Raw genomic sequence first — 24132 nt, forward strand, 5'->3', positions numbered from 1 at the left:
ACTTACAATTTTCAAACTCTGACACCGCCAAGCGACTACCGACCTCAGTACGTGATATCAATTTCAGCTCGATACCACCTTACTGTCCGAGGCAAAAACGCACTCAAAGACGCAAATGCAAACCGAAAAGAAAAAACGATTACACAAACTCACGCAAAAGCTACTTCTTCGTCACATGTAATTACAAATTAACCACTTTCCGATACTCTCCTTTCATTTTACTGTGGAAACTAGTATTTTTTTACGTCGCCACACGGTCCTATATCAAAGCAAACTACGCTCACTGGGCCAGGCGGCGCGGCCCGGCGCGGCGCGTCTCTGCTCTTCGTGTTTCAAATCATGCTGCATAAACGTCCGTAACTCCTCGATGCCTTCACTTACAATTTTCAAACTCTGACACCGCCAAGCGACTACCGACCTCAGTACGTGATATCAATTTCAGCTCGATACCACCTTACTGTCCGAGGCAAAAACGCACTCAAAGACGCAAATGCAAACCGAAAAGAAAAACCGATTACACAAACTCACGCAAAAGCTACTTCTTCGTCACATGTAATTACAAATTAACCACTTTCCGATACTCTCCTTTCATTTTACTGTGGAAACTAGTATTTTTTTACGTCGCCACACGGTCCTATATCAAAGCAAACTACGCTCACTGGGCCAGGCGGCGCGGCCCGGCGCGGCGCGTCTCTGCTCTTCGTGTTTCAAATCATGCTGCATAAACGTCCGTAACTCCTCGATGCCTTCACTTACAATTTTCAAACTCTGACACCGCCAAGCGACTACCGACCTCAGTACGTGATATCAATTTCAGCTCGATACCACCTTACTGTCCGAGGCAAAAACGCACTCAAAGACGCAAATGCAAACCGAAAAGAAAAACCGATTACACAAACTCACGCAAAAGCTACTTCTTCGTCACATGTAATTACAAATTAACCACTTTCCGATACTCTCCTTTCATTTTACTGTGGAAACTAGTATTTTTTTACGTCGCCACACGGTCCTATATCAAAGCAAACTACGCTCACTGGGCCAGGCGGCGCGGCCCGGCGCGGCGCGTCTCTGCTCTTCGTGTTTCAAATCATGCTGCATAAACGTCCGTAACTCCTCGATGCCTTCACTTACAATTTTCAAACTCTGACACCGCCAAGCGACTACCGACCTCAGTACGTGATATCAATTTCAGCTCGATACCACCTTACTGTCCGAGGCAAAAACGCACTCAAAGACGCAAATGCAAACCGAAAAGAAAAACCGATTACACAAACTCACGGAAAAGCTACTTCTTCGTCACATGTAATTACAAATTAACCACTTTCCGATACTCTCCTATCATTTTACTGTGGAAACTAGTATTTTTTTACGTCGCCACACGGTCCTATATCAAAGCAAACTACGCTCACTGGGCCAGGCGGCGCGGCCCGGCGCGGCGCGTCTCTGCTCTTCGTGTTTCAAATCATGCTGCATAAACGTCCGTAACTCCTCGATGCCTTCACTTACAATTTTCAAACTCTGACACCGCCAAGCGACTACCGACCTCAGTACGTGATATCAATTTCAGCTCGATACCACCTTACTGTCCGAGGCAAAAACGCACTCAAAGACGCAAATGCAAACCGAAAAGAAAAACCGATTACACAAACTCACGCAAAAGCTACTTCTTCGTCACATGTAATTACAAATTAACCACTTTCCGATACTCTCCTTTCATTTTACTGTGGAAACTAGTATTTTTTTACGTCGCCACACGGTCCTATATCAAAGCAAACTACGCTCACTGGGCCAGGCGGCGCGGCCCGGCGCGGCGCGTCTCTGCTCTTCGTGTTTCAAATCATGCTGCATAAACGTCCGTAACTCCTCGATGCCTTCACTTACAATTTTCAAACTCTGACACCGCCAAGCGACTACCGACCTCAGTACGTGATATCAATTTCAGCTCGATACCACCTTACTGTCCGAGGCAAAAACGCACTCAAAGACGCAAATGCAAACCGAAAAGAAAAACCGATTACACAAACTCACGCAAAAGCTACTTCTTCGTCACATGTAATTACAAATTAACCACTTTCCGATACTCTCCTTTCATTTTACTGTGGAAACTAGTATTTTTTTACGTCGCCACACGGTCCTATATCAAAGCAAACTACGCTCACTGGGCCAGGCGGCGCGGCCCGGCGCGGCGCGTCTCTGCTCTTCGTGTTTCAAATCATGCTGCATAAACGTCCGTAACTCCTCGATGCCTTCACTTACAATTTTCAAACTGTGACACCGCCAAGCGACTACCGACCTCAGTACGTGATATCAATTTCAGCTCGATACCACCTTACTGTCCGAGGCAAAAACGCACTCAAAGACGCAAATGCAAACCGAAAAGAAAAACCGATTACACAAACTCACGCAAAAGCTACTTCTTCGTCACATGTAATTACAAATTAACCACTTTCCGATACTCTCCTTTCATTTTACTGTGGAAACTAGTATTTTTTTACGTCGCCACACGGTCCTATATCAAAGCAAACTACGCTCACTGGGCCAGGCGGCGCGGCCCGGCGCGGCGCGTCTCTGCTCTTCGTGTTTCAAATCATGCTGCATAAACGTCCGTAACTCCTCGATGCCTTCACTTACAATTTTCAAACTCTGACACCGCCAAGCGACTACCGACCTCAGTACGTGATATCAATTTCAGCTCGATACCACCTTACTGTCCGAGGCAAAAACGCACTCAAAGACGCAAATGCAAACCGAAAAGAAAAACCGATTACACAAACTCACGCAAAAGCTACTTCTTCGTCACATGTAATTACAAATTAACCACTTTCCGATACTCTCCTTTCATTTTACTGTGGAAACTAGTATTTTTTTACGTCGCCACACGGTCCTATATCAAAGCAAACTACGCTCACTGGGCCAGGCGGCGCGGCCCGGCGCGGCGCGTCTCTGCTCTTCGTGTTTCAAATCATGCTGCATAAACGTCCGTAACTCCTCGATGCCTTCACTTACAATTTTCAAACTCTGACACCGCCAAGCGACTACCGACCTCAGTACGTGATATCAATTTCAGCTCGATACCACCTTACTGTCCGAGGCAAAAACGCACTCAAAGACGCAAATGCAAACCGAAAAGAAAAACCGATTACACAAACTCACGGAAAAGCTACTTCTTCGTCACATGTAATTACAAATTAACCACTTTCCGATACTCTCCTATCATTTTACTGTGGAAACTAGTATTTTTTTACGTCGCCACACGGTCCTATATCAAAGCAAACTACGCTCACTGGGCCAGGCGGCGCGGCCCGGCGCGGCGCGTCTCTGCTCTTCGTGTTTCAAATCATGCTGCATAAACGTCCGTAACTCCTCGATGCCTTCACTTACAATTTTCAAACTCTGACACCGCCAAGCGACTACCGACCTCAGTACGTGATATCAATTTCAGCTCGATACCACCTTACTGTCCGAGGCAAAAACGCACTCAAAGACGCAAATGCAAACCGAAAAGAAAAACCGATTACACAAACTCACGCAAAAGCTACTTCTTCGTCACATGTAATTACAAATTAACCACTTTCCGATACTCTCCTTTCATTTTACTGTGGAAACTAGTATTTTTTTACGTCGCCACACGGTCCTATATCAAAGCAAACTACGCTCACTGGGCCAGGCGGCGCGGCCCGGCGCGGCGCGTCTCTGCTCTTCGTGTTTCAAATCATGCTGCATAAACGTCCGTAACTCCTCGATGCCTTCACTTACAATTTTCAAACTCTGACACCGCCAAGCGACTACCGACCTCAGTACGTGATATCAATTTCAGCTCGATACCACCTTACTGTCCGAGGCAAAAACGCACTCAAAGACGCAAATGCAAACCGAAAAGAAAAACCGATTACACAAACTCACGCAAAAGCTACTTCTTCGTCACATGTAATTACAAATTAACCACTTTCCGATACTCTCCTTTCATTTTACTGTGGAAACTAGTATTTTTTTACGTCGCCACACGGTCCTATATCAAAGCAAACTACGCTCACTGGGCCAGGCGGCGCGGCCCGGCGCGGCGCGTCTCTGCTCTTCGTGTTTCAAATCATGCTGCATAAACGTCCGTAACTCCTCGATGCCTTCACTTACAATTTTCAAACTCTGACACCGCCAAGCGACTACCGACCTCAGTACGTGATATCAATTTCAGCTCGATACCACCTTACTGTCCGAGGCAAAAACGCACTCAAAGACGCAAATGCAAACCGAAAAGAAAAACCGATTACACAAACTCACGCAAAAGCTACTTCTTCGTCACATGTAATTACAAATTAACCACTTTCCGATACTCTCCTTTCATTTTACTGTGGAAACTAGTATTTTTTTACGTCGCCACACGGTCCTATATCAAAGCAAACTACGCTCACTGGGCCAGGCGGCGCGGCCCGGCGCGGCGCGTCTCTGCTCTTCGTGTTTCAAATCATGCTGCATAAACGTCCGTAACTCCTCGATGCCTTCACTTACAATTTTCAAACTCTGACACCGCCAAGCGACTACCGACCTCAGTACGTGATATCAATTTCAGCTCGATACCACCTTACTGTCCGAGGCAAAAACGCACTCAAAGACGCAAATGCAAACCGAAAAGAAAAACCGATTACACAAACTCACGCAAAAGCTACTTCTTCGTCACATGTAATTACAAATTAACCACTTTCCGATACTCTCCTTTCATTTTACTGTGGAAACTAGTATTTTTTTACGTCGCCACACGGTCCTATATCAAAGCAAACTACGCTCACTGGGCCAGGCGGCGCGGCCCGGCGCGGCGCGTCTCTGCTCTTCGTGTTTCAAATCATGCTGCATAAACGTCCGTAACTCCTCGATGCCTTCACTTACAATTTTCAAACTCTGACACCGCCAAGCGACTACCGACCTCAGTACGTGATATCAATTTCAGCTCGATACCACCTTACTGTCCGAGGCAAAAACGCACTCAAAGACGCAAATGCAAACCGAAAAGAAAAACCGATTACACAAACTCACGCAAAAGCTACTTCTTCGTCACATGTAATTACAAATTAACCACTTTCCGATACTCTCCTTTCATTTTACTGTGGAAACTAGTATTTTTTTACGTCGCCACACGGTCCTATATCAAAGCAAACTACGCTCACTGGGCCAGGCGGCGCGGCCCGGCGCGGCGCGTCTCTGCTCTTCGTGTTTCAAATCATGCTGCATAAACGTCCGTAACTCCTCGATGCCTTCACTTACAATTTTCAAAGTCTGACACCGCCAAGCGACTACCGACCTCAGTACGTGATATCAATTTCAGCTCGATACCACCTTACTGTCCGAGGCAAAAACGCACTCAAAGACGCAAATGCAAACCGAAAAGAAAAACCGATTACACAAACTCACGCAAAAGCTACTTCTTCGTCACATGTAATTACAAATTAACCACTTTCCGATACTCTCCTTTCATTTTACTGTGGAAACTAGTATTTTTTTACGTCGCCACACGGTCCTATATCAAAGCAAACTACGCTCACTGGGCCAGGCGGCGCGGCCCGGCGCGGCGCGTCTCTGCTCTTCGTGTTTCAAATCATGCTGCATAAACGTCCGTAACTCCTCGATGCCTTCACTTACAATTTTCAAACTCTGACACCGCCAAGCGACTACCGACCTCAGTACGTGATATCAATTTCAGCTCGATACCACCTTACTGTCCGAGGCAAAAACGCACTCAAAGACGCAAATGCAAACCGAAAAGAAAAAACCGATTACACAAACTCACGCAAAAGCTACTTCTTCGTCACATGTAATTACAAATTAACCACTTTCCGATACTCTCCTATCATTTTACTGTGGAAACTAGTATTTTTTTTACGTCGCCACACGGTCCTATATCAAAGCAAACTACGCTCACTGGGCCAGGCGGCGCGGCCCGGCGCGGCGCGTCTCTGCTCTTCGTGTTTCAAATCATGCTGCATAAACGTCCGTAACTCCTCGATGCCTTCACTTACAATTTTCAAACTCTGACACCGCCAAGCGACTACCGACCTCAGTACGTGATATCAATTTCAGCTCGATACCACCTTACTGTCCGAGGCAAAAACGCACTCAAAGACGCAAATGCAAACCGAAAAGAAAAACCGATTACACAAACTCACGCAAAAGCTACTTCTTCGTCACATGTAATTACAAATTAACCACTTTCCGATACTCTCCTTTCATTTTACTGTGGAAACTAGTATTTTTTTACGTCGCCACACGGTCCTATATCAAAGCAAACTACGCTCACTGGGCCAGGCGGCGCGGCCCGGCGCGGCGCGTCTCTGCTCTTCGTGTTTCAAATCATGCTGCATAAACGTCCGTAACTCCTCGATGCCTTCACTTACAATTTTCAAACTCTGACACCGCCAAGCGACTACCGACCTCAGTACGTGATATCAATTTCAGCTCGATACCACCTTACTGTCCGAGGCAAAAACGCACTCAAAGACGCAAATGCAAACCGAAAAGAAAAACCGATTACACAAACTCACGCAAAAGCTACTTCTTCGTCACATGTAATTACAAATTAACCACTTTCCGATACTCTCCTTTCATTTTACTGTGGAAACTAGTATTTTTTTACGTCGCCACACGGTCCTATATCAAAGCAAACTACGCTCACTGGGCCAGGCGGCGCGGCCCGGCGCGGCGCGTCTCTGCTCTTCGTGTTTCAAATCATGCTGCATAAACGTCCGTAACTCCTCGATGCCTTCACTTACAATTTTCAAACTCTGACACCGCCAAGCGACTACCGACCTCAGTACGTGATATCAATTTCAGCTCGATACCACCTTACTGTCCGAGGCAAAAACGCACTCAAAGACGCAAATGCAAACCGAAAAGAAAAACCGATTACACAAACTCACGCAAAAGCTACTTCTTCGTCACATGTAATTACAAATTAACCACTTTCCGATACTCTCCTTTCATTTTACTGTGGAAACTAGTATTTTTTTACGTCGCCACACGGTCCTATATCAAAGCAAACTACGCTCACTGGGCCAGGCGGCGCGGCCCGGCGCGGCGCGTCTCTGCTCTTCGTGTTTCAAATCATGCTGCATAAACGTCCGTAACTCCTCGATGCCTTCACTTACAATTTTCAAACTCTGACACCGCCAAGCGACTACCGACCTCAGTACGTGATATCAATTTCAGCTCGATACCACCTTACTGTCCGAGGCAAAAACGCACTCAAAGACGCAAATGCAAACCGAAAAGAAAAACCGATTACACAAACTCACGCAAAAGCTACTTCTTCGTCACATGTAATTACAAATTAACCACTTTCCGATACTCTCCTTTCATTTTACTGTGGAAACTAGTATTTTTTTACGTCGCCACACGGTCCTATATCAAAGCAAACTACGCTCACTGGGCCAGGCGGCGCGGCCCGGCGCGGCGCGTCTCTGCTCTTCGTGTTTCAAATCATGCTGCATAAACGTCCGTAACTCCTCGATGCCTTCACTTACAATTTTCAAACTCTGACACCGCCAAGCGACTACCGACCTCAGTACGTGATATCAATTTCAGCTCGATACCACCTTACTGTCCGAGGCAAAAACGCACTCAAAGACGCAAATGCAAACCGAAAAGAAAAACCGATTACACAAACTCACGCAAAAGCTACTTCTTCGTCACATGTAATTACAAATTAACCACTTTCCGATACTCTCCTTTCATTTTACTGTGGAAACTAGTATTTTTTTACGTCGCCACACGGTCCTATATCAAAGCAAACTACGCTCACTGGGCCAGGCGGCGCGGCCCGGCGCGGCGCGTCTCTGCTCTTCGTGTTTCAAATCATGCTGCATAAACGTCCGTAACTCCTCGATGCCTTCACTTACAATTTTCAAAGTCTGACACCGCCAAGCGACTACCGACCTCAGTACGTGATATCAATTTCAGCTCGATACCACCTTACTGTCCGAGGCAAAAACGCACTCAAAGACGCAAATGCAAACCGAAAAGAAAAACCGATTACACAAACTCACGCAAAAGCTACTTCTTCGTCACATGTAATTACAAATTAACCACTTTCCGATACTCTCCTTTCATTTTACTGTGGAAACTAGTATTTTTTTACGTCGCCACACGGTCCTATATCAAAGCAAACTACGCTCACTGGGCCAGGCGGCGCGGCCCGGCGCGGCGCGTCTCTGCTCTTCGTGTTTCAAATCATGCTGCATAAACGTCCGTAACTCCTCGATGCCTTCACTTACAATTTTCAAACTCTGACACCGCCAAGCGACTACCGACCTCAGTACGTGATATCAATTTCAGCTCGATACCACCTTACTGTCCGAGGCAAAAACGCACTCAAAGACGCAAATGCAAACCGAAAAGAAAAACCGATTACACAAACTCACGCAAAAGCTACTTCTTCGTCACATGTAATTACAAATTAACCACTTTCCGATACTCTCCTTTCATTTTACTGTGGAAACTAGTATTTTTTTACGTCGCCACACGGTCCTATATCAAAGCAAACTACGCTCACTGGGCCAGGCGGCGCGGCCCGGCGCGGCGCGTCTCTGCTCTTCGTGTTTCAAATCATGCTGCATAAACGTCCGTAACTCCTCGATGCCTTCACTTACAATTTTCAAACTCTGACACCGCCAAGCGACTACCGACCTCAGTACGTGATATCAATTTCAGCTCGATACCACCTTACTGTCCGAGGCAAAAACGCACTCAAAGACGCAAATGCAAACCGAAAAGAAAAACCGATTACACAAACTCACGCAAAAGCTACTTCTTCGTCACATGTAATTACAAATTAACCACTTTCCGATACTCTCCTTTCATTTTACTGTGGAAACTAGTATTTTTTTACGTCGCCACACGGTCCTATATCAAAGCAAACTACGCTCACTGGGCCAGGCGGCGCGGCCCGGCGCGGCGCGTCTCTGCTCTTCGTGTTTCAAATCATGCTGCATAAACGTCCGTAACTCCTCGATGCCTTCACTTACAATTTTCAAACTCTGACACCGCCAAGCGACTACCGACCTCAGTACGTGATATCAATTTCAGCTCGATACCACCTTACTGTCCGAGGCAAAAACGCACTCAAAGACGCAAATGCAAACCGAAAAGAAAAACCGATTACACAAACTCACGCAAAAGCTACTTCTTCGTCACATGTAATTACAAATTAACCACTTTCCGATACTCTCCTTTCATTTTACTGTGGAAACTAGTATTTTTTTACGTCGCCACACGGTCCTATATCAAAGCAAACTACGCTCACTGGGCCAGGCGGCGCGGCCCGGCGCGGCGCGTCTCTGCTCTTCGTGTTTCAAATCATGCTGCATAAACGTCCGTAACTCCTCGATGCCTTCACTTACAATTTTCAAACTCTGACACCGCCAAGCGACTACCGACCTCAGTACGTGATATCAATTTCAGCTCGATACCACCTTACTGTCCGAGGCAAAAACGCACTCAAAGACGCAAATGCAAACCGAAAAGAAAAACCGATTACACAAACTCACGCAAAAGCTACTTCTTCGTCACATGTAATTACAAATTAACCACTTTCCGATACTCTCCTTTCATTTTACTGTGGAAACTAGTATTTTTTTACGTCGCCACACGGTCCTATATCAAAGCAAACTACGCTCACTGGGCCAGGCGGCGCGGCCCGGCGCGGCGCGTCTCTGCTCTTCGTGTTTCAAATCATGCTGCATAAACGTCCGTAACTCCTCGATGCCTTCACTTACAATTTTCAAACTCTGACACCGCCAAGCGACTACCGACCTCAGTACGTGATATCAATTTCAGCTCGATACCACCTTACTGTCCGAGGCAAAAACGCACTCAAAGACGCAAATGCAAACCGAAAAGAAAAACCGATTACACAAACTCACGCAAAAGCTACTTCTTCGTCACATGTAATTACAAATTAACCACTTTCCGATACTCTCCTTTCATTTTACTGTGGAAACTAGTATTTTTTTACGTCGCCACACGGTCCTATATCAAAGCAAACTACGCTCACTGGGCCAGGCGGCGCGGCCCGGCGCGGCGCGTCTCTGCTCTTCGTGTTTCAAATCATGCTGCATAAACGTCCGTAACTCCTCGATGCCTTCACTTACAATTTTCAAACTCTGACACCGCCAAGCGACTACCGACCTCAGTACGTGATATCAATTTCAGCTCGATACCACCTTACTGTCCGAGGCAAAAACGCACTCAAAGACGCAAATGCAAACCGAAAAGAAAAACCGATTACACAAACTCACGCAAAAGCTACTTCTTCGTCACATGTAATTACAAATTAACCACTTTCCGATACTCTCCTTTCATTTTACTGTGGAAACTAGTATTTTTTTACGTCGCCACACGGTCCTATATCAAAGCAAACTACGCTCACTGGGCCAGGCGGCGCGGCCCGGCGCGGCGCGTCTCTGCTCTTCGTGTTTCAAATCATGCTGCATAAACGTCCGTAACTCCTCGATGCCTTCACTTACAATTTTCAAACTCTGACACCGCCAAGCGACTACCGACCTCAGTACGTGATATCAATTTCAGCTCGATACCACCTTACTGTCCGAGGCAAAAACGCACTCAAAGACGCAAATGCAAACCGAAAAGAAAAACCGATTACACAAACTCACGCAAAAGCTACTTCTTCGTCACATGTAATTACAAATTAACCACTTTCCGATACTCTCCTTTCATTTTACTGTGGAAACTAGTATTTTTTTACGTCGCCACACGGTCCTATATCAAAGCAAACTACGCTCACTGGGCCAGGCGGCGCGGCCCGGCGCGGCGCGTCTCTGCTCTTCGTGTTTCAAATCATGCTGCATAAACGTCCGTAACTCCTCGATGCCTTCACTTACAATTTTCAAAGTCTGACACCGCCAAGCGACTACCGACCTCAGTACGTGATATCAATTTCAGCTCGATACCACCTTACTGTCCGAGGCAAAAACGCACTCAAAGACGCAAATGCAAACCGAAAAGAAAAACCGATTACACAAACTCACGCAAAAGCTACTTCTTCGTCACATGTAATTACAAATTAACCACTTTCCGATACTCTCCTTTCATTTTACTGTGGAAACTAGTATTTTTTTACGTCGCCACACGGTCCTATATCAAAGCAAACTACGCTCACTGGGCCAGGCGGCGCGGCCCGGCGCGGCGCGTCTCTGCTCTTCGTGTTTCAAATCATGCTGCATAAACGTCCGTAACTCCTCGATGCCTTCACTTACAATTTTCAAACTCTGACACCGCCAAGCGACTACCGACCTCAGTACGTGATATCAATTTCAGCTCGATACCACCTTACTGTCCGAGGCAAAAACGCACTCAAAGACGCAAATGCAAACCGAAAAGAAAAACCGATTACACAAACTCACGCAAAAGCTACTTCTTCGTCACATGTAATTACAAATTAACCACTTTCCGATACTCTCCTTTCATTTTACTGTGGAAACTAGTATTTTTTTACGTCGCCACACGGTCCTATATCAAAGCAAACTACGCTCACTGGGCCAGGCGGCGCGGCCCGGCGCGGCGCGTCTCTGCTCTTCGTGTTTCAAATCATGCTGCATAAACGTCCGTAACTCCTCGATGCCTTCACTTACAATTTTCAAACTCTGACACCGCCAAGCGACTACCGACCTCAGTACGTGATATCAATTTCAGCTCGATACCACCTTACTGTCCGAGGCAAAAACGCACTCAAAGACGCAAATGCAAACCGAAAAGAAAAACCGATTACACAAACTCACGCAAAAGCTACTTCTTCGTCACATGTAATTACAAATTAACCACTTTCCGATACTCTCCTTTCATTTTACTGTGGAAACTAGTATTTTTTTACGTCGCCACACGGTCCTATATCAAAGCAAACTACGCTCACTGGGCCAGGCGGCGCGGCCCGGCGCGGCGCGTCTCTGCTCTTCGTGTTTCAAATCATGCTGCATAAACGTCCGTAACTCCTCGATGCCTTCACTTACAATTTTCAAACTCTGACACCGCCAAGCGACTACCGACCTCAGTACGTGATATCAATTTCAGCTCGATACCACCTTACTGTCCGAGGCAAAAACGCACTCAAAGACGCAAATGCAAACCGAAAAGAAAAACCGATTACACAAACTCACGCAAAAGCTACTTCTTCGTCACATGTAATTACAAATTAACCACTTTCCGATACTCTCCTTTCATTTTACTGTGGAAACTAGTATTTTTTTACGTCGCCACACGGTCCTATATCAAAGCAAACTACGCTCACTGGGCCAGGCGGCGCGGCCCGGCGCGGCGCGTCTCTGCTCTTCGTGTTTCAAATCATGCTGCATAAACGTCCGTAACTCCTCGATGCCTTCACTTACAATTTTCAAACTCTGACACCGCCAAGCGACTACCGACCTCAGTACGTGATATCAATTTCAGCTCGATACCACCTTACTGTCCGAGGCAAAAACGCACTCAAAGACGCAAATGCAAACCGAAAAGAAAAACCGATTACACAAACTCACGCAAAAGCTACTTCTTCGTCACATGTAATTACAAATTAACCACTTTCCGATACTCTCCTTTCATTTTACTGTGGAAACTAGTATTTTTTTACGTCGCCACACGGTCCTATATCAAAGCAAACTACGCTCACTGGGCCAGGCGGCGCGGCCCGGCGCGGCGCGTCTCTGCTCTTCGTGTTTCAAATCATGCTGCATAAACGTCCGTAACTCCTCGATGCCTTCACTTACAATTTTCAAACTCTGACACCGCCAAGCGACTACCGACCTCAGTACGTGATATCAATTTCAGCTCGATACCACCTTACTGTCCGAGGCAAAAACGCACTCAAAGACGCAAATGCAAACCGAAAAGAAAAACCGATTACACAAACTCACGCAAAAGCTACTTCTTCGTCACATGTAATTACAAATTAACCACTTTCCGATACTCTCCTTTCATTTTACTGTGGAAACTAGTATTTTTTTACGTCGCCACACGGTCCTATATCAAAGCAAACTACGCTCACTGGGCCAGGCGGCGCGGCCCGGCGCGGCGCGTCTCTGCTCTTCGTGTTTCAAATCATGCTGCATAAACGTCCGTAACTCCTCGATGCCTTCACTTACAATTTTCAAACTCTGACACCGCCAAGCGACTACCGACCTCAGTACGTGATATCAATTTCAGCTCGATACCACCTTACTGTCCGAGGCAAAAACGCACTCAAAGACGCAAATGCAAACCGAAAAGAAAAACCGATTACACAAACTCACGCAAAAGCTACTTCTTCGTCACATGTAATTACAAATTAACCACTTTCCGATACTCTCCTTTCATTTTACTGTGGAAACTAGTATTTTTTTACGTCGCCACACGGTCCTATATCAAAGCAAACTACGCTCACTGGGCCAGGCGGCGCGGCCCGGCGCGGCGCGTCTCTGCTCTTCGTGTTTCAAATCATGCTGCATAAACGTCCGTAACTCCTCGATGCCTTCACTTACAATTTTCAAACTCTGACACCGCCAAGCGACTACCGACCTCAGTACGTGATATCAATTTCAGCTCGATACCACCTTACTGTCCGAGGCAAAAACGCACTCAAAGACGCAAATGCAAACCGAAAAGAAAAACCGATTACACAAACTCACGCAAAAGCTACTTCTTCGTCACATGTAATTACAAATTAACCACTTTCCGATACTCTCCTTTCATTTTACTGTGGAAACTAGTATTTTTTTACGTCGCCACACGGTCCTATATCAAAGCAAACTACGCTCACTGGGCCAGGCGGCGCGGCCCGGCGCGGCGCGTCTCTGCTCTTCGTGTTTCAAATCATGCTGCATAAACGTCCGTAACTCCTCGATGCCTTCACTTACAATTTTCAAACTCTGACACCGCCAAGCGACTACCGACCTCAGTACGTGATATCAATTTCAGCTCGATACCACCTTACTGTCCGAGGCAAAAACGCACTCAAAGACGCAAATGCAAACCGAAAAGAAAAACCGATTACACAAACTCACGCAAAAGCTACTTCTTCGTCACATGTAATTACAAATTAACCACTTTCCGATACTCTCCTTTCATTTTACTGTGGAAACTAGTATTTTTTTACGTCGCCACACGGTCCTATATCAAAGCAAACTACGCTCACTGGGCCAGGCGGCGCGGCCCGGCGCGGCGCGTCTCTGCTCTTCGTGTTTCAAATCATGCTGCATAAACGTCCGTAACTCCTCGATGCCTTCACTTACAATTTTCAAACTCTGACACCGCCAAGCGACTACCGACCTCAGTACGTGATATCAATTTCAGCTCGATACCACCTTACAGTCCGAGGCAAAAACGCACTCAAAGACGCAAATGCAAACCGAAAAGAAAAACCGATTACACAAACTCACGCAAAAGCTACTTCTTCGTCACATGTAATTACAAATTAACCACTTTCCGATACTCTCCTTTCATTTTACTGTGGAAACTAGTATTTTTTTACGTCGCCACACGGTCCTATATCAAAGCAAACTACGCTCACTGGGCCAGGCGGCGCGGCCCGGCGCGGCGCGTCTCTGCTCTTCGTGTTTCAAATCATGCTGCATAAACGTCCGTAACTCCTCGATGCCTTCACTTACAATTTTCAAACTCTGACACCGCCAAGCGACTACCGACCTCAGTACGTGATATCAATTTCAGCTCGATACCACCTTACTGTCCGAGGCAAAAACGCACTCAAAGACGCAAATGCAAACCGAAAAGAAAAACCGATTACACAAACTCACGCAAAAGCTACTTCTTCGTCACATGTAATTACAAATTAACCACTTTCCGATACTCTCCTTTCATTTTACTGTGGAAACTAGTATTTTTTCACGTCGCCACACGGTCCTATATCAAAGCAAACTACGCTCACTGGGCCAGGCGGCGCGGCCCGGCGCGGCGCGTCTCTGCTCTTCGTGTTTCAAATCATGCTGCATAAACGTCCGTAACTCCTCGATGCCTTCACTTACAATTTTCAAACTCTGACACCGCCAAGCGACTACCGACCTCAGTACGTGATATCAATTTCAGCTCGATACCACCTGACTGTCCGAGGCAAAAACGCACTCAAAGACGCAAATGCAAACCGAAAAGAAAAACCGATTACACAAACTCACGCAAAAGCTACTTCTTCGTCACATGTAATTACAAATTAACCACTTTCCGATACTCTCCTTTCATTTTACTGTGGAAACTAGTATTTTTTTACGTCGCCACACGGTCCTATATCAAAGCAAACTACGCTCACTGGGCCAGGCGGCGCGGCCCGGCGCGGCGCGTCTCTGCTCTTCGTGTTTCAAATCATGCTGCATAAACGTCCGTAACTCCTCGATGCCTTCACTTACAATTTTCAAACTCTGACACCGCCAAGCGACTACCGACCTCAGTACGTGATATCAATTTCAGCTCGATACCACCTTACTGCCCGAGGCAAAAACGCACTCAAAGACGCAAATGCAAACCGAAAAGAAAAACCGATTACACAAACTCACGCAAAAGCTACTTCTTCGTCACATGTAATTACAAATTAACCACTTTCCGATACTCTCCTTTCATTTTACTGTGGAAACTAGTATTTTTTTACGTCGCCACACGGTCCTATATCAAAGCAAACTACGCTCACTGGGCCAGGCGGCGCGGCCCGGCGCGGCGCGTCTCTGCTCTTCGTGTTTCAAATCATGCTGCATAAACGTCCGTAACTCCTCGATGCCTTCACTTACAATTTTCAAACTCTGACACCGCCAAGCGACTACCGACCTCAGTACGTGATATCAATTTCAGCTCGATACCACCTTACTGTCCGAGGCAAAAACGCACTCAAAGACGCAAATGCAAACCGAAAAGAAAAACCGATTACACAAACTCACGCAAAAGCTACTTCTTCGTCACATGTAATTACAAATTAACCACTTTCCGATACTCTCCTTTCATTTTACTGTGGAAACTAGTATTTTTTTACGTCGCCACACGGTCCTATATCAAAGCAAACTACGCTCACTGGGCCAGGCGGCGCGGCCCGGCGCGGCGCGTCTCTGCTCTTCGTGTTTCAAATCATGCTGCATAAACGTCCGTAACTCCTCGATGCCTTCACTTACAATTTTCAAACTCTGACACCGCCAAGCGACTACCGACCTCAGTACGTGATATCAATTTCAGCTCGATACCACCTTACTGTCCGAGGCAAAAACGCACTCAAAGACGCAAATGCAAACCGAAAAGAAAAACCGATTACACAAACTCACGCAAAAGCTACTTCTTCGTCACATGTAATTACAAATTAACCACTTTCCGATACTCTCCTTTCATTTTACTGTGGAAACTAGTATTTTTTTACGTCGCCACACGGTCCTATATCAAAGCAAACTACGCTCACTGGGCCAGGCGGCGCGGCCCGGCGCGGCGCGTCTCTGCTCTTCGTGTTTCAAATCATGCTGCATAAACGTCCGTAACTCCTCGATGCCTTCACTTACAATTTTCAAACTCTGACACCGCCAAGCGACTACCGACCTCAGTACGTGATATCAATTTCAGCTCGATACCACCTTACTGTCCGAGGCAAAAACGCACTCAAAGACGCAAATGCAAACCGAAAAGAAAAACCGATTACACAAACTCACGCAAAAGCTACTTCTTCGTCACATGTAATTACAAATTAACCACTTTCCGATACTCTCCTTTCATTTTACTGTGGAAACTAGTATTTTTTTACGTCGCCACACGGTCCTATATCAAAGCAAACTACGCTCACTGGGCCAGGCGGCGCGGCCCGGCGCGGCGCGTCTCTGCTCTTCGTGTTTCAAATCATGCTGCATAAACGTCCGTAACTCCTCGATGCCTTCACTTACAATTTTCAAACTCTGACACCGCCAAGCGACTACCGACCTCAGTACGTGATATCAATTTCAGCTCGATACCACCTTACTGTCCGAGGCAAAAACGCACTCAAAGACGCAAATGCAAACCGAAAAGAAAAACCGATTACACAAACTCACGCAAAAGCTACTTCTTCGTCACATGTAATTACAAATTAACCACTTTCCGATACTCTCCTTTCATTTTACTGTGGAAACTAGTATTTTTTTACGTCGCCACACGGTCCTATATCAAAGCAAACTACGCTCACTGGGCCAGGCGGCGCGGCCCGGCGCGGCGCGTCTCTGCTCTTCGTGTTTCAAATCATGCTGCATAAACGTCCGTAACTCCTCGATGCCTTCACTTACAATTTTCAAACTCTGACACCGCCAAGCGACTACCGACCTCAGTACGTGATATCAATTTCAGCTCGATACCACCTTACTGTCCGAGGCAAAAACGCACTCAAAGACGCAAATGCAAACCGAAAAGAAAAACCGATTACACAAACTCACGCAAAAGCTACTTCTTCGTCACATGTAATTACAAATTAACCACTTTCCGATACTCTCCTTTCATTTTACTGTGGAAACTAGTATTTTTTTACGTCGCCACACGGTCCTATATCAAAGCAAACTACGCTCACTGGGCCAGGCGGCGCGGCCCGGCGCGGCGCGTCTCTGCTCTTCGTGTTTCAAATCATGCTGCATAAACGTCCGTAACTCCTCGATGCCTTCACTTACAATTTTCAAACTCTGACACCGCCAAGCGACTACCGACCTCAGTACGTGATATCAATTTCAGCTCGATACCACCTTACTGTCCGAGGCAAAAACGCACTCAAAGACGCAAATGCAAACCGAAAAGAAAAACCGATTACACAAACTCACGCAAAAGCTACTTCTTCGTCACATGTAATTACAAATTAACCACTTTCCGATACTCTCCTTTCATTTTACTGTGGAAACTAGTATTTTTTTACGTCGCCACACGGTCCTATATCAAAGCAAACTACGCTCACTGGGCCAGGCGGCGCGGCCCGGCGCGGCGCGTCTCTGCTCTTCGTGTTTCAAATCATGCTGCATAAACGTCCGTAACTCCTCGATGCCTTCACTTACAATTTTCAAACTCTGACACCGCCAAGCGACTACCGACCTCAGTACGTGATATCAATTTCAGCTCGATACCACCTTACTGTCCGAGGCAAAAACGCACTCAAAGACGCAAATGCAAACCGAAAAGAAAAACCGATTACACAAACTCACGCAAAAGCTACTTCTTCGTCACATGTAATTACAAATTAACCACTTTCCGATACTCTCCTTTCATTTTACTGTGGAAACTAGTATTTTTTTACGTCGCCACACGGTCCTATATCAAAGCAAACTACGCTCACTGGGCCAGGCGGCGCGGCCCGGCGCGGCGCGTCTCTGCTCTTCGTGTTTCAAATCATGCTGCATAAACGTCCGTAACTCCTCGATGCCTTCACTTACAATTTTCAAACTCTGACACCGCCAAGCGACTACCGACCTCAGTACGTGATATCAATTTCAGCTCGATACCACCTTACTGTCCGAGGCAAAAACGCACTCAAAGACGCAAATGCAAACCGAAAAGAAAAACCGATTACACAAACTCACGCAAAAGCTACTTCTTCGTCACATGTAATTACAAATTAACCACTTTCCGATACTCTCCTTTCATTTTACTGTGGAAACTAGTATTTTTTTACGTCGCCACACGGTCCTATATCAAAGCAAACTACGCTCACTGGGCCAGGCGGCGCGGCCCGGCGCGGCGCGTCTCTGCTCTTCGTGTTTCAAATCATGCTGCATAAACGTCCGTAACTCCTCGATGCCTTCACTTACAATTTTCAAACTCTGACACCGCCAAGCGACTACCGACCTCAGTACGTGATATCAATTTCAGCTCGATACCACCTTACTGTCCGAGGCAAAAACGCACTCAAAGACGCAAATGCAAACCGAAAAGAAAAACCGATTACACAAACTCACGCAAAAGCTACTTCTTCGTCACATGTAATTACAAATTAACCACTTTCCGATACTCTCCTTTCATTTTACTGTGGAAACTAGTATTTTTTTACGTCGCCACACGGTCCTATATCAAAGCAAACTACGCTCACTGGGCCAGGCGGCGCGGCCCGGCGCGGCGCGTCTCTGCTCTTCGTGTTTCAAATCATGCTGCATAAACGTCCGTAACTCCTCGATGCCTTCACTTACAATTTTCAAACTCTGACACCGCCAAGCGACTACCGACCTCAGTACGTGATATCAATTTCAGCTCGATACCACCTTACTGTCCGAGGCAAAAACGCACTCAAAGACGCAAATGCAAACCGAAAAGAAAAACCGATTACACAAACTCACGCAAAAGCTACTTCTTCGTCACATGTAATTACAAATTAACCACTTTCCGATACTCTCCTTTCATTTTACTGTGGAAACTAGTATTTTTTTACGTCGCCACACGGTCCTATATCAAAGCAAACTACGCTCACTGGGCCAGGCGGCGCGGCCCGGCGCGGCGCGTCTCTGCTCTTCGTGTTTCAAATCATGCTGCATAAACGTCCGTAACTCCTCGATGCCTTCACTTACAATTTTCAAACTCTGACACCGCCAAGCGACTACCGACCTCAGTACGTGATATCAATTTCAGCTCGATACCACCTTACTGTCCGAGGCAAAAACGCACTCAAAGACGCAAATGCAAACCGAAAAGAAAAACCGATTACACAAACTCACGCAAAAGCTACTTCTTCGTCACATGTAATTACAAATTAACCACTTTCCGATACTCTCCTTTCATTTTACTGTGGAAACTAGTATTTTTTTACGTCGCCACACGGTCCTATATCAAAGCAAACTACGCTCACTGGGCCAGGCGGCGCGGCCCGGCGCGGCGCGTCTCTGCTCTTCGTGTTTCAAATCATGCTGCATAAACGTCCGTAACTCCTCGATGCCTTCACTTACAATTTTCAAACTCTGACACCGCCAAGCGACTACCGACCTCAGTACGTGATATCAATTTCAGCTCGATACCACCTTACTGTCCGAGGCAAAAACGCACTCAAAGACGCAAATGCAAACCGAAAAGAAAAACCGATTACACAAACTCACGCAAAAGCTACTTCTTCGTCACATGTAATTACAAATTAACCACTTTCCGATACTCTCCTTTCATTCTACTGTGGAAACTAGTATTTTTTTACGTCGCCACACGGTCCTATATCAAAGCAAACTACGCTCACTGGGCCAGGCGGCGCGGCCCGGCGCGGCGCGTCTCTGCTCTTCGTGTTTCAAATCATGCTGCATAAACGTCCGTAACTCCTCGATGCCTTCACTTACAATTTTCAAACTCTGACACCGCCAAGCGACTACCGACCTCAGTACGTGATATCAATTTCAGATCGATATCACCTTACTGTCCGAGGCAAAAACGCACTCAAAGACGCAAATGCAAACCGAATAGAAAAACCGATTACACAAACTCACGCAAAAGCTACTTCTTCGTCACATGTAATTACAAATTAACCACTTTCCGATACTCTCCTTTCATTTTACTGTGGAAACTAGTATTTTTTTACGTCGCCACACGGTCCTATATCAAAGCAAACTACGCTCACTGGGCCAGGCGGCGCGGCCCGGCGCGGCGCGTCTCTGCTCTTCGTGTTTCAAATCATGCTGCATAAACGTCCGTCACTCCTCGATGCCTTCACTTACAATTTTCAAACTCTGACACCGCCAAGCGACTACCGACCTCAGTACGTGATATCAATTTCAGCTCGATACCACCTTACTGTCCGAGGCAAAAACGCACTCAAAGACGCAAATGCAAACCGAAAAGAAAAACCGATTACACAAACTCACGCAAAAGCTACTTCTTCGTCACATGTAATTACAAATTAACCACTTTCCGATACTCTCCTTTCATTTTACTGTGGAAACTAGTATTTTTTTACGTCGCCACACGGTCCTATATCAAAGCAAACTACGCTCACTGGGCCAGGCGGCGCGGCCCGGCGCGGCGCGTCTCTGCTCTTCGTGTTTCAAATCATGCTGCATAAACGTCCGTAACTCCTCGATGCCTTCACTTACAATTTTCAAACTCTGACACCGCCAAGCGACTACCGACCTCAGTACGTGATATCAATTTCAGCTCGATACCACCTTACTGTCCGAGGCAAAAACGCACTCAAAGACGCAAATGCAAACCGAAAAGAAAAACCGATTACACAAACTCACGCAAAAGCTACTTCTTCGTCACATGTAATTACAAATTAACCACTTTCCGATACTCTCCTTTCATTTTACTGTGGAAACTAGTATTTTTTTACGTCGCCACACGGTCCTATATCAAAGCAAACTACGCTCACTGGGCCAGGCGGCGCGGCCCGGCGCGGCGCGTCTCTGCTCTTCGTGTTTCAAATCATGCTGCATAAACGTCCGTAACTCCTCGATGCCTTCACTTACAATTTTCAAACTCTGACACCGCCAAGCGACTACCGACCTCAGTACGTGATATCAATTTCAGCTCGATACCACCTTACTGTCCGAGGCAAAAACGCACTCAAAGACGCAAATGCAAACCGAAAAGAAAAACCGATTACACAAACTCACGCAAAAGCTACTTCTTCGTCACATGTAATTACAAATTAACCACTTTCCGATACTCTCCTTTCATTTTACTGTGGAAACTAGTATTTTTTTACGTCGCCACACGGTCCTATATCAAAGCAAACTACGCTCACTGGGCCAGGCGGCGCGGCCCGGCGCGGCGCGTCTCTGCTCTTCGTGTTTCAAATCATGCTGCATAAACGTCCGTAACTCCTCGATGCCTTCACTTACAATTTTCAAACTCTGACACCGCCAAGCGACTACCGACCTCAGTACGTGATATCAATTTCAGCTCGATACCACCTTACTGTCCGAGGCAAAAACGCACTCAAAGACGCAAATGCAAACCGAAAAGAAAAACCGATTACACAAACTCACGCAAAAGCTACTTCTTCGTCACATGTAATTACAAATTAACCACTTTCCGATACTCTCCTTTCATTTTACTGTGGAAACTAGTATTTTTTTACGTCGCCACACGGTCCTATATCAAAGCAAACTACGCTCACTGGGCCAGGCGGCGCGGCCCGGCGCGGCGCGTCTCTGCTCTTCGTGTTTCAAATCATGCTGCATAAACGTCCGTAACTCCTCGATGCTTCACTTACAATTTTCAAACTCTGACACCGCCAAGCGACTACCGACCTCAGTACGTGATATCAATTTCAGCTCCATACCACCTTACTGTCCGAGGCAAAAACGCACTCAAAGACGCAAATGCAAACCGAAAAGAAAAACCGATTACACAAACTCACGCAAAAGCTACTTCTTCGTCACATGTAATTACAAATTAACCACTTTCCGATACTCTCCTTTCATTTTACTGTGGAAACTAGTATTTTTTTACGTCGCCACACGGTCCTATATCAAAGCAAACTACGCTCACTGGGCCAGGCGGCGCGGCCCGGCGCGGCGCGTCTCTGCTCTTCGTGTTTCAAATCATGCTGCATAAACGTCCGTAACTCCTCGATGCCTTCACTTACAATTTTCAAACTCTGACACCGCCAAGCGACTACCGACCTCAGTACGTGATATCAATTTCAGCTCGATACCACCTTACTGTCCGAGGCAAAAACGCACTCAAAGACGCAAATGCAAACCGAAAAGAAAAACCGATTACACAAACTCACGCAAAAGCTACTTCTTCGTCACATGTAATTACAAATTAACCACTTTCCGATACTCTCCTTTCATTTTACTGTGGAAACTAGTATTTTTTTACGTCGCCACACGGTCCTATATCAAAGCAAACTACGCTCACTGGGCCAGGCGGCGCGGCCCGGCGCGGCGCGTCTCTGCTCTTCGTGTTTCAAATCATGCTGCATAAACGTCCGTAACTCCTCGATGCCTTCACTTACAATTTTCAAACTCTGACACCGCCAAGCGACTACCGACCTCAGTACGTGATATCAATTTCAGCTCGATACCACCTTACTGTCCGAGGCAAAAACGCACTCAAAGACGCAAATGCAAACCGAAAAGAAAAACCGATTACACAAACTCACGCAAAAGCTACTTCTTCGTCACATGTAATTACAAATTAACCACTTTCCGATACTCTCCTTTCATTTTACTGTGGAAACTAGTATTTTTTTACGTCGCCACACGGTCCTATATCAAAGCAAACTACGCTCACTGGGCCAGGCGGCGCGGCCCGGCGCGGCGCGTCTCTGCTCTTCGTGTTTCAAATCATGCTGCATAAACGTCCGTAACTCCTCGATGCCTTCACTTACAATTTTCAAACTCTGACACCGCCAAGCGACTACCGACCTCAGTACGTGATATCAATTTCAGCTCGATACCACCTTACTGTCCGAGGCAAAAACGCACTCAAAGACGCAAATGCAAACCGAAAAGAAAAACCGATTACACAAACTCACGCAAAAGCTACTTCTTCGTCACATGTAATTACAAATTAACCACTTTCCGATACTCTCCTTTCATTTTACTGTGGAAACTAGTATTTTTTTACGTCGCCACACGGTCCTATATCAAAGCAAACTACGCTCACTGGGCCAGGCGGCGCGGCCCGGTGCGGCGCGTCTCTGCTCTTCGTGTTTCAAATCATGCTGCATAAACGTCCGTAACTCCTCGATGCCTTCACTTACAATTTTCAAACTCTGACACCGCCAAGCGACTACCGACCTCAGTACGTGATATCAATTTCAGCTCGATACCACCTTACTGTCCGAGGCAAAAACGCACTCAAAGACGCAAATGCAAACCGAAAAGAAAAACCGATTACACAAACTCACGCAAAAGCTACTTCTTCGTCACATGTAATTACAAATTAACCACTTTCCGATACTCTCCTTTCATTTTACTGTGGAAACTAGTATTTTTTTACGTCGCCACACGGTCCTATATCAAAGCAAACTACGCTCACTGGGCCAGGCGGCGCGGCCCGGCGCGGCGCGTCTCTGCTCTTCGTGTTTCAAATCATGCTGCATAAACGTCCGTAACTCCTCGATGCCTTCACTTACAATTTTCAAACTCTGACACCGCCAAGCGACTACCGACCTCAGTACGTGATATCAATTTCAGCTCGATACCACCTTACTGTCCGAGGCAAAAACGCACTCAAAGACGCAAATGCAAACCGAAAAGA

The sequence above is a fragment of the Schistocerca serialis genome, unplaced genomic scaffold (assembly GCF_023864345.2).
Source record: "Schistocerca serialis cubense isolate TAMUIC-IGC-003099 unplaced genomic scaffold, iqSchSeri2.2 HiC_scaffold_1420, whole genome shotgun sequence".
NCBI classification, from domain to species: Eukaryota; Metazoa; Arthropoda; class Insecta; order Orthoptera; family Acrididae; genus Schistocerca; species Schistocerca serialis.